General features: G+C 39.2%; 2 long non-coding RNA genes across 3 annotated transcripts in view; one reads left to right on the forward strand and one right to left on the reverse strand.

Moving 5' to 3' along the window:
- Nucleotides 1-16,714, reverse strand: part of LOC111270027 (uncharacterized) — a 44,338-nt gene that overhangs the window by 15,248 nt on the left and 12,376 nt on the right. For both annotated transcript variants that reach the window (XR_002686087.2, XR_002686086.2), the window contains exon 2: nucleotides 5,009-5,234. This is a non-coding gene — a long non-coding RNA (uncharacterized LOC111270027). The remainder of the gene's footprint in view (nucleotides 1-5,008; nucleotides 5,235-16,714) is intronic.
- Nucleotides 3-7,811, forward strand: LOC111270029 (uncharacterized). Its single transcript, XR_002686090.2, has 6 exons — nucleotides 3-1,976; nucleotides 3,324-3,546; nucleotides 4,786-4,911; nucleotides 5,420-5,641; nucleotides 6,200-6,314; nucleotides 6,653-7,811. It is a non-coding gene; the product is annotated as an uncharacterized LOC111270029 (long non-coding RNA).

Consider the following 16,714-nt stretch of genomic DNA (forward strand, 5'->3'; position numbering starts at 1 on the left):
AAGCCATTGAAGGTACATACGGTTAATGTTTTTGGTAGGCGTATAGATTTTATGCTTCAGATACACATACATCCAGCAGGAGTCAGTAAAGCGTACATCTTCTGATTATTCACCTATTCGTTGTACTGTTATATTTATAGATTCATAGAGTTCATAATTATGTTCCTATTATTATTGGGTTTTGTTTATTCTTCATCTTGTGTGCTTGAAAAACATTTTTTCGTGGCTAGATTTGTTCCTACTATGCCTCTTCAATGATCGCTTAGTTTGCGCTACTCCCGGTCGTCTTGCTATGCTTATGCCAATATCAAGTTTTTTTTTTTTACTACGATTGTATAAATATGTAATGCCAAGTGTGTCTCATATGCATTGACGCGCTCTAGCCAAGTTTATGTGTTACCGAGACATTCATTATTATTATTATTATAGCTGATTGTTATCTCATAAATTGAGCCAGGTAGTTATCCCATTTTTTTGGCAAATGGCTAGGTAGTAAGTTGTTTGTTTAATATAAACAATCACAAATATATGATAAAAGCTCTAATATACAACCTTTGACTTATTTATTTTAAGGTACCACGAAGACTTAGATCGCGCCGTATCTAAGGACAGATTCTTTAGGACAGAATATAGTTTTATTCATTTACTGTTACTCCCGCGGTTCCTACGCACCCCTGAAACATCAAGGAGTGCCGTTTCTGAATCCAAAGCGCTAACCAGGTCTCTTTACTATATCATTTAACATTGAAATTTAAATGCAAAAGCACTATTGTGACCTGACGCAATGCGTAGCATCGGTGCGAGAAACAAGACATTCACTAGAGTATGACTGAAATTAAATAGAAGCTACGAGAAATCTGTGATGATATACTGTTTTCAGTTGTTAATGAGGTAAGATCATTCTCGCAGCTTTGTTCATGGCTTTCCTAGTTAATCTTTGAAGTCCAAACTCGAGGTGAAAATTCTACTGTCTAAACAAGAAGATGATGTTTTATAAAGAGCTTTCTAATCATATATAGCATTTGATTATCGGCAAACGAATAGTTAACAAAAGAGGGCAATACAAAAAACTGCGACAGAATTTTTGAGCAAATTTTTCCTATCAAAGGTCGGTGCGCTGCGTTTCTGAATACGTCAGCTCTATTCATTGGATCATTAAATCTGACGCGACATAAAACTTTGGTATGTACTAACACACTGATTACCTAATGGGCGCCTTTAACATTAAATCTGTTCCTATTTTATACCCAAAAACAAAAAATCTATTTTTATTATCATGAAGGAAACCAGGGGTGGCCGCTTCTGCCGACGGCCCATACTGCACAAGCTGTCTGAATAAAGACAGTTTTTTAAGCTTTATGTATAACGTTCCGACCATCCTCTATCGTTGGCTTTTACTCATGATAGTCAGGGCACTCGTCTGCTTGTCCTACTTGTGCGGCCACTGAAAACGATCACATTTCCATCGTGATGGAGTCTCTGTTGCAAAACTTCGCCACTAAAAGACAGCTTCAAGAGAAGATCTAGGAAGACCCAGTGCTGTAGCATAAGTCGACGAAGCAAAAAATGTCGCCACTGAACATTCTGTGACAGGTCTGTGACAATGTCTTTCGACTGGATGTCTTCGAGATGTAATCTGAGCAAGCAAGCAAGCAAGCAAGCAGCATCCCGCTCCGATTTCTTCGGCTAAACGGGACTCGTCCAAGTAGAGAATAACGAAGCAAATTCGAATGTCACTCGGCTGAAGTGAGACGGCGTAAGCCGCCCCCTGGTGGCTTTCTAGCTAGGTTCTGCCAGACCCTACGGTCCCTTCTTGGCTTTCGGAGAGACATCGACGTACTTGCGCACAGCTATAATAGGAATAAAGACACAATTAGTCATTGTTGTTTAAATGTGGCTAGGTAAAAGTGTTGAATACGCGTGTCTGTGTGTACGCGGTCAAAGTTAGCCGACGGCCTACAGAGAGAAGATAACAGGTAATGCGAAAATTTGAAATCGTTGTACTCGCCAATTCGGCATAAAATGAAAGCACCAAATAGGTTACTAGCTAGGCCTTCAAGAGGAGCATAGTCTCCATATTGTGAGAATAGTATTACCACAAATGTCTATATGATTTCTAATATTAACCACAGTTCAGCAATGCTTAGAAGTATCTCTCCACAGAACTTCAAGTGAACTCATAGGTCGATTCGTCCTATCAAATCGGCGGGTAACGATTTTGCGTAAAATACTAAATATAATCATATAAAATACATGTTTACTCTAACAGTTGTGTGTAATAGTTAAGTGTACTCGCAGAATATAAATATACCCTCTGTACGACACCAAGTGTTCGAATACGTCGAACTACGCCTTCGCCACCGACATCGGAATTCACTGCTACGGCAACTACGATTACTAGGGATCCTTATTTTTCCTAATTGGCACAAAAGTATGGCCAACTATGTATGCACGAGAAGCTATTTCCGTGACTGTTGGGGATGATTGGTGAATTAGTCCCTTCCGCTTGCCCTCGGATCTTCTCGACGTGACTTGGATGGCAAAGGCCGCAGCTCCCTTTGCTTGTCAAACACGAGCATCAAAGGGGTGACGATGACAATAATACAACAGGCTGTGGACGCAAGCGTGCGAGGCATGCGAACCAACAAGATGACTTGATACGCTCTGCCAATCTTCTGCCAGCGTTTCGTACGATGTTCTAGTGCGAACCAGAGCAGGTTTGTTATCTTCTTTTTGTAGTCATCTCTTGATACAAAACTTGCACCGATCAAGGGAAGGACAACGTCCAGAATTGCGGCCAGGTGCCTTCTTACAAATAGCGTGTCACTGTGGACATGAAGGAACGCATCGATAGACACACACAAACCTATAGAAGAATAAAGAATTTCTTCGAGAGAATTAGTTATGACAGAGTTCGCCGTTAGTGGGATCACCGGCCCACAGAGAAAAAAAAAAACCGAGCGTGTTTTGCTCACCCTCGCCTGATAGTGTTGGTCGTCGGAAATACTGGAATAGATGTGTTTCTTCTTCATCAATATATGAACAAGCATCGAATGCATATGTAATGATGGTGCTGCACCAGATGATTTGTTTGTTTAAGTAGGTTTGTATTGTTTTTGGGTAATTGGATTCGTTTGTCTCCGTCATGTACTGCAGTTGTGTGTAACAAGGCTATACGTCTAAACACCGCTACGTCGTGCAATTTTTCACTACTTTTCACGCGAATTGAAGTAGCTTCAGCAAAACAGGTACCTTTATTACATCGACACTAAAGTAACAAATAGGGTCTATTGTGCATGCACATTTTGGGTTTGTAATTCCAGGCAGTTTCTACGGCTAACCTCAATCGCAAAATTATCATATTCGCAGGTAGACTATTTTAAATAGTCATTCTAGAAAACCATGACGCAGATGTACCAATTCTCTTTTACATTGCCTGGCACGTTAGCTGTCGTCTGAGTGGAAAAAAAAAAAGAAAGAGCTGAGACGAAAAGCGGGCGATATGCTCTTCCGTCTCAATGATGTTTCATCATCGAGGCGTACAAGGTTTGTCGATTTGGACCTCTCATGTGTGTTGCATGTAGCATTAGCACTAAAACAACACCTGCTCCAGGCCACTACACTGTTATTCGAACAGCTGGCAACCCCTACGACGGTCGGTAAACCCCCTCTAGCAATTGCCATTACGGTTGTGAGTTGGATATATAGTGAACATGGAATTGCATGTGATGCTTATGATGGCTGCATAGATACATTTTTCATCCACGTTTATGTGTATTTAACCAGCACAGGGCCAAATGGGACATTGAGTGACTGTTCTTAGTGCACAGATTGAAATGAATACGGTGATAGCGATAACATAATATTCAAGTTTTATGTTGATTCTACTGCCATCGAGCATTGCTTCAAACGACAGAAATTGAAGCAGATATGCCCGACTTTAGGCGTGAACCACTGCGTGTCTCTAAGTTCGGTACACAAACACGTTACCACTGTACCATGTCATGCATAAGAGAAATATGAATGCAGTTTCGTAATGGCTATACACGAAAAGTGGAGAAACAATAATAGCAAGAAAGCCCTTTCGTCGATAAAGTATATAGGGGAAAAGACAAAACATTTAAGCAAATATTTGTGAATCTGAAAAAATATGGAATATTTCAATGACACTTAATAGCTTTTAACCGTATAGTCAAGAACCCACAAAGACCCCTCGTACACGTGGAGGTCGACTTCAGTCAGATGCATCATAACAACACACTTACGGATGTACACTCAACGGATGGGGGGGAGGGAGGTAAGTAGGGAGCAATACAGATTACAATTACGTCTACAATCTACAAGAAGGTATGAAAGTAAGTTTTTCTGTACATACAGTCCATATTCTGCATGGACTTTTTGCTTTGAACAGAAGACGTTTGGGTTATTCAAAAAAATGTTGTATGGATCTACTTGCTAATCTTATTACGAGGACAGAGCTCAAAAAATACGTACTACACAGTGCGTGATTACATGTCGGAACTTCAACTGATTTTATGTAAATGTAGCTAGGTCACGTACGACAGTGAGCGCCTAGACCCGCTCTTAAAAAACTTTCAGAATGTTGGTCGATACTCGCGAACAGAGTTCTGTCCTTACTTCCACTCATAGAACCAAGCAACAGAGCTTGAATCGGCTGCTTGTTGAATAGAACAGTTTCAGTTACTATTAACAATCTCATATGCCTTGAAAAATAATCAAACTGGGCATTATTAATACAAAACTATTGTTTTATATTATTTTCAGAGGCGATATTTGAGGCCAACCGTGTGCCAATGTATATCGCTGAGTACATACAATAGAATTTTCTGTTGTTTTGCCAATTTCTCTTGTTCTCGTACCAAATCAAAAACCAAAAGATGATTGCAAGCGGTAAGTACGATTTTTTTAGCAGTATTTAATATATTATTAGTATATTAAATGGCTAAAAACATTAGTGGTTCATGCATGTTTCATCCTTACATAGTACCTTCATTCAATAGTCGTATCGTATCAATATTGCCGACATCCAGTACTTCTTTATAGCTGCTGACGACCAATTAATCCCCTCGTTATATCGGAAATCCACGAAGTGAACTGTGTAGCAGAAACCGGTCAATCGGCCCGCTTGATGCAAAAGTGCCAAGGCTACTGCTACTCGTAGCGTTTTTGAGTTTTTTGAACCAGACGAATAGTAGTAGAATGAAGAAGAGGAACTGAAAAACAGCAACAGCTAGTATGTTGTGGTTTTTTTTAACACTTGTTGGTAATATAGCCGCAAGGAAACTCCAGTCGATAGGGTAATATAAAGACAGAAGAGAAAGAGAGAGAGAGAGAGAGAGAGAGAGAAAGGCGAGTACAGACAGCGATAAGATCACTAACTTTTCCCCTCTTCCCCTAGGCGAACTCTGTCCTTCTTCCCAGGAAAGCTTTGATCCGAAAGTCTTCGAAATCAACCTGCCCCTAAAAGTTGCCAAAACTACTTTGCATTTTTAACAGCGGCCGTGAGTGAATCAACAGTGTGTTTGAACTCATAGGCACATCATCCGCGCGTGCGTACCCAGACAAGTTCACACAAACCGCGTATTTTTAAGACACAAAAAAAGGGAGGGAATCTGAACAGGTGCGCATATTAGTCAGAGCGAATTAATTCGATCAGAATTGCTGCTAGCTGATGCACGGAAATAGCGTAAACAGGAAAGAGAAGAAAAGTAAAAGGTCACCGATAGAACCCTGGCAAATATCGTATTGCTGCCATTAAAATCAGTGTTTGAGTTTTAAGAATCTCTGCCTAAATATGACTTTTGTATTTTGTTAGGCGAGCCATCGAGAATTAGACGATTGCGTAAGCCAAGTTAAATTCACAGCTTTTCTACTTAGCAAGCTTTAACTGGGTATGCAACTTGATAAATCAAGAGAACTATTATACTTCGTCGAAGCGTCAACATTGGTTTATATACGTCTCTATCACATTAAGAAAACTACCACTTTAGGATACTGTTATATAGTACTCGAGTACGTACAAAAATATTGTTTTGCTCTATCGCGGTTTTAGAAAAAAATCTGCTAGCTTTCCCCTTGCGCTAAGATGCAAAAGGTGACTTGAATAGACAATCGTTGATCCATTAAAGAAACGAGTTGTAAAAATGACTAAGTAAATGAAGTTAAAAAATTTTTACAGAAAACCCGGCTAACTTACATCTTCTCCGTACCGACTTTTTATGAAGTAGCACCTCAGCGGTTCGCTCGACTTTAAAATCTCTCCGAAGTTATAACCCATTCCCTTCTAACATCAGGTAATTAAGATCTCCAAAAGTCAATATAATTGGAACGGATTTCAGCTGTTACAAAAATACAGACCCCAGCAGTAGCACCATCTTATCTATAGCACAATACGGTATAATAAGTTACGATCCTTAGTTTTGTCACTAACTGACGTTATAATCGGACTGTGGATCTAACTACTCAATTTTTCAACCGACTTAGGCTCGATGAACATATACGATAACAAATTTCCATTTTGTCTTCATCTTCTTTTCACCTTTTTCTTTATTTTCTTTGACTTCACCCTAAAAAGTTTGCTATCGCTTCTTTTTTCTTTTCGACGTTTTATTTTAAACGGAGCAACCAATAGACGCATCAAACCCCTTTGATCGCAGTGCCCTGACAATTTTTCGTAGGCCAACCTTCTTCTTCCGACGTTGTCTGCCGCCTTTGGAAAGTTCGCCCTGCACTTTGTTCTCTGCTGCGCTCTGCCAACCAACATCCTCTACCATTTTCCAGGCCACGTGCCTCAAGCCTGTCTCGTAAAGCCTCCTTCGTCGCCTTCCCAGTTCTCTTCTGGATGTGGATTTCCAAAAATACAACAGTACAATTTTTCCGACCAGCAGCGCCCGCCTACCGTTTTCTGCTCTTGAGACTCGCTCTCGATTTTCTCAGCGTTTTCAGTGTTTAAACATCCCCTTCCGGACACCTTTCACATTCTTCCAGTTTCGTTGGGTAATTGAAAAGTTTGCACTGTGTCGTTCAACATGAGAGCGTGACGACAAACGCCGAAGACGCGAAGCAAAGGGAAAAGAGGTTAAGCTAGACCGAATGAATTTGCTCGACCGACAGCTAACAGGCCGACCAAGCTGGCCTGTACAAGTCGTGTTGGCTTCTCGGTGCCAACGACATGATGGCGTAAGTTCATCTGACGATACGCGAAGCCAACTAATGTCTAAATCGACACCCTAAAGAGTGGCAGGATAACTTGATGAATGTCCAATTTGCAAGTGTACAAGTGTCCATAGTAGAGTTTAGAGCTAATATTGCCCCCGAAAAGGAAAGTCTCACCGATGTTGCGTGGTCGATCGCCATTTCTCGCAGAGGCATTCTTACATCGTCTCCCTTTTCTCGCCTCTTTGCTTGGTCAGTGCTTTTCCCGATGGCTTCGTTTTCTGTTTCTTTCCGTCGATGTCAGTGTCGTCAAGCCATTATCCCACCACGCAATAATGATACCGCACTAATTGTTTCACCGTTAACAATAGAAATTGTTACTGGGACGTAAAACAGAAGGATTTTTGTGGTACTTCAATGCAGACAAGGAGAAAGCAGAAGCTTCGCAAATTACGGATCATAAAAGCGATCTTAGTCAGACAAAACGTAGACTCGAACAAAACTTACTGACAGAGATTTGTAATCGGATGTACCATACATATTAAATACAATTGATGAATACGTGGTTGATAACTAATTTTTTTCTTAAATAAACAGCACTTTTGAATCGGCTTGTGGAGGGCCTGTGGCGAACATTTGTAGCAGATCCGCTTCTTAGGAGTCAATTAATTAAAAGTAACTAACTCATATATATATATATATATATATATATATAGGTTAATGATTTCCTAAAAACCACTAACAGAAATACGAAAGAAATGTTATAGATAATTAATATCAACACCTGCTAAAAGCACACCATCTGGTTTCCAGAAAATAGAAACCAAGTTTCGCATATAGACTCCACATAACTGTATTCAGCTTGATTTCACATTGACCTCAGATATCTGACGCACTTGCCTTCCGGCCAAGACACCTAGAACGCTCACTCCAGCTTTCGTCTGCGTGAGTTTCACGACACCTAGGACAGAGAGCACTAGCTCAGTCTACTAAGGTCGTTTGGAAAAAGGTTCATGTTAACCAACTTCCTCTTCGCGGGTATCTTGGTGGGTCTAAGGGAATAGGTTAGAGAGAAACAGACGCCACAAGATATGGTGTCAACAAGACAGTGTCATAAACTCACCAGCAGCATCAATGTGTCCAGTGTCTCGCTGAAGACTATTTTTCATTTGCTGATGGCAGAAAAAGAGCGGAGTATATCTAGTTTTACAGTAGGCCTTCTCCGCTGACAATGGTATTTCGCTTAAATTCGTATTGTGATTGTCTACTAGTATTACATAAATTATTGCACAATTTTTTAGAAATAATTATTACCTAGCCAAGAAAAGAGCTTTATAATTTTTCTGCGTCTAATAAAAAATGCACTTATCAAGTCAATTTTAACACCATATAACCATGAAAAACGTAATGAAAATAAAATCCTATTGATTTTATGATGAGTACCGTAATGTGTCAACTATTTGACATAGCAACTTTTATCTACAGGTTAGTGGCACCGTACATCACCGAAGCTGAATGCGCAATCGACTCGCTGGATGCTTCGAGTACCAAACTCCCGAGTAGCCCGTGGTCCTCTTTTTAACTCCCGCCGCAACGTAGTCGAGCCCATCTGATACTTTTGCCTGCCGCAAGACTACCCCCTTACACAGCTGTCCTGTGTTACATTATATATATATCTTACGAAACCCTTTTTGTTTCTGATATTGTTTAGCCGACAATCTATTGCCAGTTTCGACATTCATCGTTTGACAGCTAAGTAATATTACTTCAGACGTGCCTCCTTGGCCACCGACAATCGAACCTATATTCGGTCCCATTTGTTTACTTTCTTCACTTCAATGGTTTTCTTGCATTACATCAGATTACTCGCAAGGATTTGCATCAATCCATTATTCTGCCAAAGAATCAAATTTTTCTTTGTGGTCCCGCTTCTCGAAGGTAATCCACTGCAATCCATTGTCCAGGTCCATTCTCCAATTCCAATGCGAACGGTTGTTCTGATATACCCAAGACTGATCCCGCATTTCTTTGGCCCTTTTCGGTTTTTCTTTCTCTTCTGGTAGTTCTTCACATTGTTGTCGCCTCACGTCGATGTTGGTCCCGGTACCGCCACAGCCTGCCAATAGACTTTGAATATCTCGAACCCACTACACATCCGCAGCGCCCGGATTTGTAGTTGCCTGGGCTCCATAACCTACTTTCCCGTTGGTATCCTGTTTTGTTCGGACAGATGATTGTGGCTTTGGTCCAACGTGATGCCTAAATATTTGTATGATTTCCTTACGCTATTATACGTTCTCGGATTTGGAGGCCTCTTTTCGATGTTAGCCCTTCTTTTAAGAACACTATTCTGTTCGTCAGCTTAACTAAAGGAAAAACATTAAAATGGAAGAGGACAAATCACGACCCTCTGCGCTACACTACCTAGAAATTTAAATAACTACTATTAGTTAAAAATATTATAAATAAATCCAATAAATAATTAACGATTCGCAATAAGCTTCCTAATGCGAGTAATCTCGTTTTTTCTTGTTAACATGTATATATGCTTTGATAGTGTATACGTATTTTACGACTCACCGCGCTCAAGCACCCAGCGCTAGGTGTATACGTTCTAAACGTCGTTCGCATACGGCTTCGAGTGCATAATGGCTAACCTCGTTTATATCGGAAACGGGCTATTCACTAAACAGGCCATTAACTTATGACAGTACCGTAAACAACAATATCTTATAATGATTCTAAATTGAAATTAATTAAAACAAATTAGCCATTTGAGGATCAATGTTCCAACTTCACAGAGTCGATAGGTTACACGAACGCTTATGAAGGGCGATAAGACCCATAATAAATGCTTCACTCTTCTGTCAATACTTCTCAAGTCAATTTGTCACTGTCACTGTTAACTAACGCTGGACTCATCAAAAGGGTAAAAAAGCTTTCCGGTTTATATATATATATATATATATATATACATATATATATATGAATGTATTTCAGAGAAAATCATAGCACAGGTTTAATTTTTAATCAGCGGTCATAATCAGTTGAGCTGCGTTACGCAACTTGCGTGAACTATCGATATAAACAGAACAGGTACTAACCGTATGCGAACAAAGAGAACACTGACCGTTTGCTACAAGTATATGAGTGGCATTTGTTTTGTAGCTGAAATTCGTCATTATTAAATTGTCCACTCAGTATTTTTGTTTTTTTTTTCGGCTAAGACGTCAATCTGAACGATAGAACGGCAAAGCGTCAGGCAATGACGGATGAGTTACTTGTTGTGAGAACGACTTGTACCCAAATGTGTCGTGCGTCCTGTGTAGAAGCTGTTATCAGACATGCTTAGTCCAATTCCCTTCTTCTGCATACGGGACAGTTCGATCACTACAAAAACGATATCATTTATTCTTATTATTCTATTGGCTAGAGTAGCTAGGAACCTTAACTATAATTGCTGCACGTAAAATTAAAATTTTAACAGGAGGCCTTCATGAACGGACCTTATTTTGGAACTCCTCATCGTTTGTAATGACTCTTAATGATGATCAATATCTGACACCATCTTACTATAGGGATTCTAATGTTTTTGCATATTACATAACATTTTTAAGCCTACGTTTATACTATGAAATGCGGTATCTGCGACTAGCAGAGCTAGCGATAATTGTTCGGATTAAGCATGTCACCAAAATTTATTACATCATTTTATAGACAGTGAAATAGGTTTTCCTCTAAACTGATTCAGAATATAGAGCTCCGCGGATCGATTCAGATATAATTCGTATAAACAGCATTGTCTTTTCCAACGACTACTGCTTGCCTCACGGTTCTGTTTTAGCGCGATCAATTCAACTATAGTCTTTTAGTAATGCGGTATAACTTTCTATCGCATGAATCACTGATTGTCCTCATTTTCTGGTACAAATCATCCGTGAGAGCACTTAATAGTTCAAGAAGCTCCAACTTGATCCTAGCTTGATCTACGTGTGACTCCAACAGAAGCTCTTGCGTACAATTGATGCTATCCTGAAGCTCTAAGATGCCAGCATCGATGGCAACAGCTGCCTCGGCCGGTACGAGAAGTCTGAATTCGTCATCATAAAGAAGAATAAACTTTTTCAACGAACGAATGATGTTTATGTTTCCCACAGTAAATGTTCAGGTAGCTGCACCGCTCGATTTAACCGCATTACACCTCGTGGGTCGGCTGAAGAGAAGCGCGATGAATCCAAACAGAAATCTGTCCATTAATTTATGGCAGTAAAAGGTAAAACTTCGAGGTGATTCATAGGCAGATGCATCTAGGGGTCTCTCGCGCTTATGAGGCAAGGGGGAGCGTGAGGGCAGAAGAAAAACCAAAGAAACGGAGTTATCGTCATTACTGCTACGAGACTCGATCTTATCTTTTGTTTCTCATAATAACGACTGGTGGACATTGCCAATTAAGCCTTCCTCAGAAGAATCGACGCTTTCGTACTGGTTCAACGAAAGTGAGCCAGTGGAAGGTTTATGCAAAAAGAATCTCTTCCACAGGTGAAAACTAATCGAGCGTTATGGTATTTGTCGCGAGAACGGTACTGGCCGCATAGAAGATATGGATTTTTAGTGTAACTCTTAAGTATTTTCGCTGATATAGTAGGGTATTTAGGTCACAATTTTAGCCAACTGACGACTTTTCGTATACAGGAAAAAAAATGCATTGACGTTCATTCACCGACGGATTTTGCTCTTGCCGATGTTGTAACTTTTTCGACAGGAATTTCAACAGGTACTGTTGTTACAATTTGCAGCATTTAAATAGGAAAGTTAACTGAAATAATGTCAGATCTAAAATACACACTTGTTGCGAAATAACAGCCGAACACTATAACCTGTTTTAACGATATGTTTCCTCATATTAAGTTCAAGGTAACCTTAAATCTCCGTCATATACATTATCTAAAAGAATGGTCCGTCCAAACGATCAAAATGCGTTTCTAGGCCGGTAATTTATTGAAGCTTTGTCTCAATCACGATGTTGAAGCTCTGAAGAAGTTGTCAAAGAAGCATGGGAAGAATTGTCATTAACTACATTTATGAGATATCATCAACACTTCTTATGATATACATAATTTAAAATCTGGTATCGCTAGGGCATTGTTTATCTGCGATGTTCTACAGTTCCCATTCTAATTACTTAGTAGAATAGTTCGTAAGGCAAATGCAGGAGTACGAATCCTTGTATTTATGAGTCCATAAATATAGTATTTGTGTTACTTGTAGCTTATATAACAACTAAGAGAAATTAAAAAAAAAACAGCTGGGAATCCATACGCTCTCGCATCTAAACGTTGTTTGGCTCAACTTTTCTTTTTAGCTCTTACGTCATAACATAATTATGTAGACACCTCGAGAGCCGAACATTACGCGAAAACCATATATACAGGCTGTGTATTTCGTATATATTAATTATATTGTTGTAGTTTGTACGTTGAAATTTTTTCTCATTTCATTTGAATATTAGTTCAAGTCTGTTTCTTTTTCTTGCATTTCTTTTTAATGAAAGGTATTCGATGGAACTACTGAAGTGTGAACTATCGCTATTTGTATGTGTATATTCCAACCCAATAGCGATTTATCAGTCGTTCTGACCTTGATTCTAACCAATTTATTTTACCTTATTCTGAATCGCTATTTTCTTTTACTCGTAGAACGAATTCGGATAGTCTCTTTTGTTAACAGGTCACAGTCAGAGTTTAGAAGCATTTCCTATTGTGCTCAAGCATAAATAGAAACCCGGATACGCATTTCGGCCAGACATGCAAGCGTGGTCGGACCTGCTTGACAAGTTTCTTTGCTCTTTTGGGCGCTGAAACAAGCTACCGTGTACTTTTTGAAGCCTACACTACGAACATATTTAATGAAGTCACTGATTATCTCTAGAGCCTGAATGCAGCGGTCTTCGATGCGGCAACAAACACTTCCTTGATCGATGTCCACGAAAGTTTGATACAAACGTTCCAGTTAACCTTTGCCACGAAATTTTTTCAAGTTCTGCATTTTCTTTCTGTCGGAACGATATCTTCGCGAGCTTTTATGCCATCTTCTTCGAAGTCAAATTGTATTTGAACGGCTGTTGCGCCACTTCTCCATGGAAGAGCATAGCGGCTTCCTTGTGACCTCAAAACTATGTTATGTTATGCCTAGTGTAGCAATACCATTAAGTGACCTCTGCTTCAGATCAGAAAACTTTAACCTGGATAATTGTAGGCCAATTTCAAAATCATTTTACATACTAAAAGTCGTTCACATCAAGGGAGTATTATCCGACTGGGGCTGCTAGGAATTTTTAAGTTCTTATTCCTGCGGATCGGATTTTCAAAGTAAATTGCAGTCCATCAAGACCTGCTTTGTCTACCGTGGATATTTCCTATTAGCTACTTCAGCAGAAAGGTTTTTTTAACCGATCTTCAACGGCCCTGCTATTTGACAACAGGCCTTTAAGCTATCCATGCACTAGTTAACCCGGTAATACCTTTCCGTGTCATGTCGTGCTCGATATATATATATATATATATATATATATATATATATAGCTATTCCAAATTCGGCTTCATTCCTATATAAAACGTTTTTGGTTTCTGTTTGTTCTGTTCCTTATTGCTTGGGATCCCAGTGCACATGAGCATAAAGGAACCGGTTTACTGGCACAAGTAGCCTCCTTAAGTATGAGTTAGAAGTCCTCTGTTTTTACTCAAATACTGAAAAGCTATCTATTTTAAAATCTGTTGATATCAGGGCGATCTGCTACTAGATGGTGAAGTTCAAATCTACAAGTAAGATAGATATCTTCGAATTTTTCTTTATTTACGCTCCTATCTAATAAACGATAACGTTCCAATTAAAACTCCGAACTTTATCCGCAATCGAGACTGTCTCAGTTTCTGAGCTCTGCAGGTGATTACAGTATCGTTCGGTTTCCGCTCTGCATCATATGCAAGTATGGCTGACAAGTAAGTACGATCGTTGATGTCGAATAACTAATTTATCATATAGTAGGACATTCATACACTATGTATTTACGTACAGAACACAAAACGCTATCATGTGTTTGGTATGTTTCTCCGGTTAATATAGCTGGTTATTTTTTACAGCATAATAATTTAATACAATGTAACTACCCTGAACAGTAATTATACCCTGGTATATAATTAGGTAGAAAGGATAGCGTTAATACAGTACAGGCATACTGTCCTCTGCCGGGATCACGCGACCCCATAAAGTAAACAATTTTGATTGTTGATAAATACAATTCGATCTTGGTGACTGGATAGTCGAGCTGTTCTGTGTGAGGAATGAGGTACCGAGTGCTCGGATCTAATTCAGATATTTGCTTATAGACAAGCAGATCCCTCGAAAAATTCCTTACCTGAGCAATTTTTCAGATACCTCGGAGAAAGGAGCTAAACCAGATGCTTGAGAAACAGTTTAATCCCTATGATAGGCGATGTTCGTAAGACCTTAGTGTAAAGAACGTGTACAAGAGGCGCTTCGAACATAGTACAATATGTAATTATAGCAGTCTTGATGAGTTAACTCTCCGGAAGGTTAGAGTTATAGCTTTTTTGTGATATATATGATGGTTTTTTTCTGGGGTCGGCAACAGTCTATTTTTCTCTGTCCCTTATTAAAACATATTGTTAAATGGAAATTATAGGGGCTGGAAACGAAGGGATATCGATAATTTATCGCTTTATTTCAATGTACCTACAATACATAGAATTTCGAAAAAAATAGATTTTTAGTCCCTGATTATCGTCTATGCACAGTAAACTTTGTTGGCTCGCTGGGCGTTCGAAATCCTGCAGTCTTATATTGCGACTAGCTAAACGAGTTTGGACGAGCTTAAATTTGCCCTTAAATCTACACCAAAAAGTTTGTAAAAAGCGATTAAAGTTTTTTTTAACTTAACAGTATTTTGCACCTCTTCGAAGCAGACGGTGATCTTATACCAACAGCCCCAAGGCATCCTTTTCTAGCCATGGAAAATAAAAGCTTGTGTTCAATCAAGACGTTACAGATAGCACCGTAAACACCGGTGATGTTTTAAGCCATTGGTGCTGTCGTTAATGGCGAAGATTGCCATAGGCAAGTGCAAAACGCTTGTACACGAGGAGCGAGAATATTTAACTTTAACAGGACTCTGTTGCCAACTGACAGATGTAATATACTGTTGTTTACGGCGGTAAACAAGTTCATTTCGGCGAGATGGCTTCTAGGTCTAATTCTATAGTTGTCAAAAGCCAGGAGTTGATGGTTCATGCCCCGCAAGCGACTTATACTACATGTAAAGTGTGGTTAAATAGAAAAACAATTTACTTGTTAAAAAAAATAGATATTATTATCTAAAAGAATTCTCAGATTCCACGTTCTAAGTAGGAAAGAGCCAACTCTTGCGTCCTTTAAGAACCTATATTAATTATGCTACGAAATCGGTTGGCTAACGGATTCATGGATGTCAGTCAATTAGATTGTATCACGCGACTTGAAAAATATTCGGTTACAAAATATTTATTTGAGGGCATTACCACTTGATAGGGTGTTAGCTAGATTCCATCGTGGGATATGGTGTGAAGATTAATGCGGTAAAAGGGGGCCCTGATCTGAGAAAGATAGGGGATAGGACCGTAAAGTGCCCTAGCGCTACATCACGCTCCTTAATATATTTTTCAATAAGCCAAACACGCTGTGGTAGGCCGAACTGCGTGTACCGGCCTTTCATACGTTCTATTGTTTATTTTTTCATAACTATTTTGATGGCAGTTAGTGAATGCATTATGGGTACCGACCCTGCGCTGAGACAGGTAGCGGCTAGACACCTATATTCCACAACCGTGATGTTACTTATTATCACTTGCGTACTGCCTGGCCTAGACTGTTTTGAAAAAAATAGTTCAAAGTTACGTCAAGTGTAGTGGGTATAGAAATTTATAAAGTGCCATTTGAAAAAAGCAAAATGATATTTAAGGGTTAAGGCAGGCCAAAAATTCAAGGAAATCGATCCAGTTCTAAACTTAATCACATATGTGCCCTTTTTTTTTTTTTTTTTTGTAAAATGTGAAACTGTGGGTAACAAAGTATGATCATTTAAGTGTCAGGTGCTTATAGTACGATAACAATTACCTAAGTTGCTGAAGAATTCTAACATTGGTTGAATGGAGAAATACATTAAATATGTTTTATTTTGCTTAAACGGTTGCCGTCAAAGGTAGGCTTACGAAGGTGAAACACACGCTCCACACTGTCGGAATATGAAAGCGTCTTCAAATTCACTAGAAACCATAGATATAAATACATATTTCTATCTTGTTGCGCCTTTATTTTCAAGTTCGTAATCACGCTCAAGTATGGCTTGTGGAAAATACTTAGCAAAGAGCCGTATCATTTTTTGCGCTGATCATCCGGGCCATTGGTTTTACATAGCTTCAACATAAAATTGATCTTGGAAAAATGCCATTGTGCTCCAAATAAAAGAAAGAGCAAAGCTACATAA

The sequence above is a fragment of the Varroa jacobsoni genome, unplaced genomic scaffold (assembly GCF_002532875.2).
Source record: "Varroa jacobsoni isolate VJ856 unplaced genomic scaffold, vjacob_1.0 scaffold_1430, whole genome shotgun sequence".
Classification (NCBI taxonomy): domain Eukaryota; kingdom Metazoa; phylum Arthropoda; class Arachnida; order Mesostigmata; family Varroidae; genus Varroa; species Varroa jacobsoni.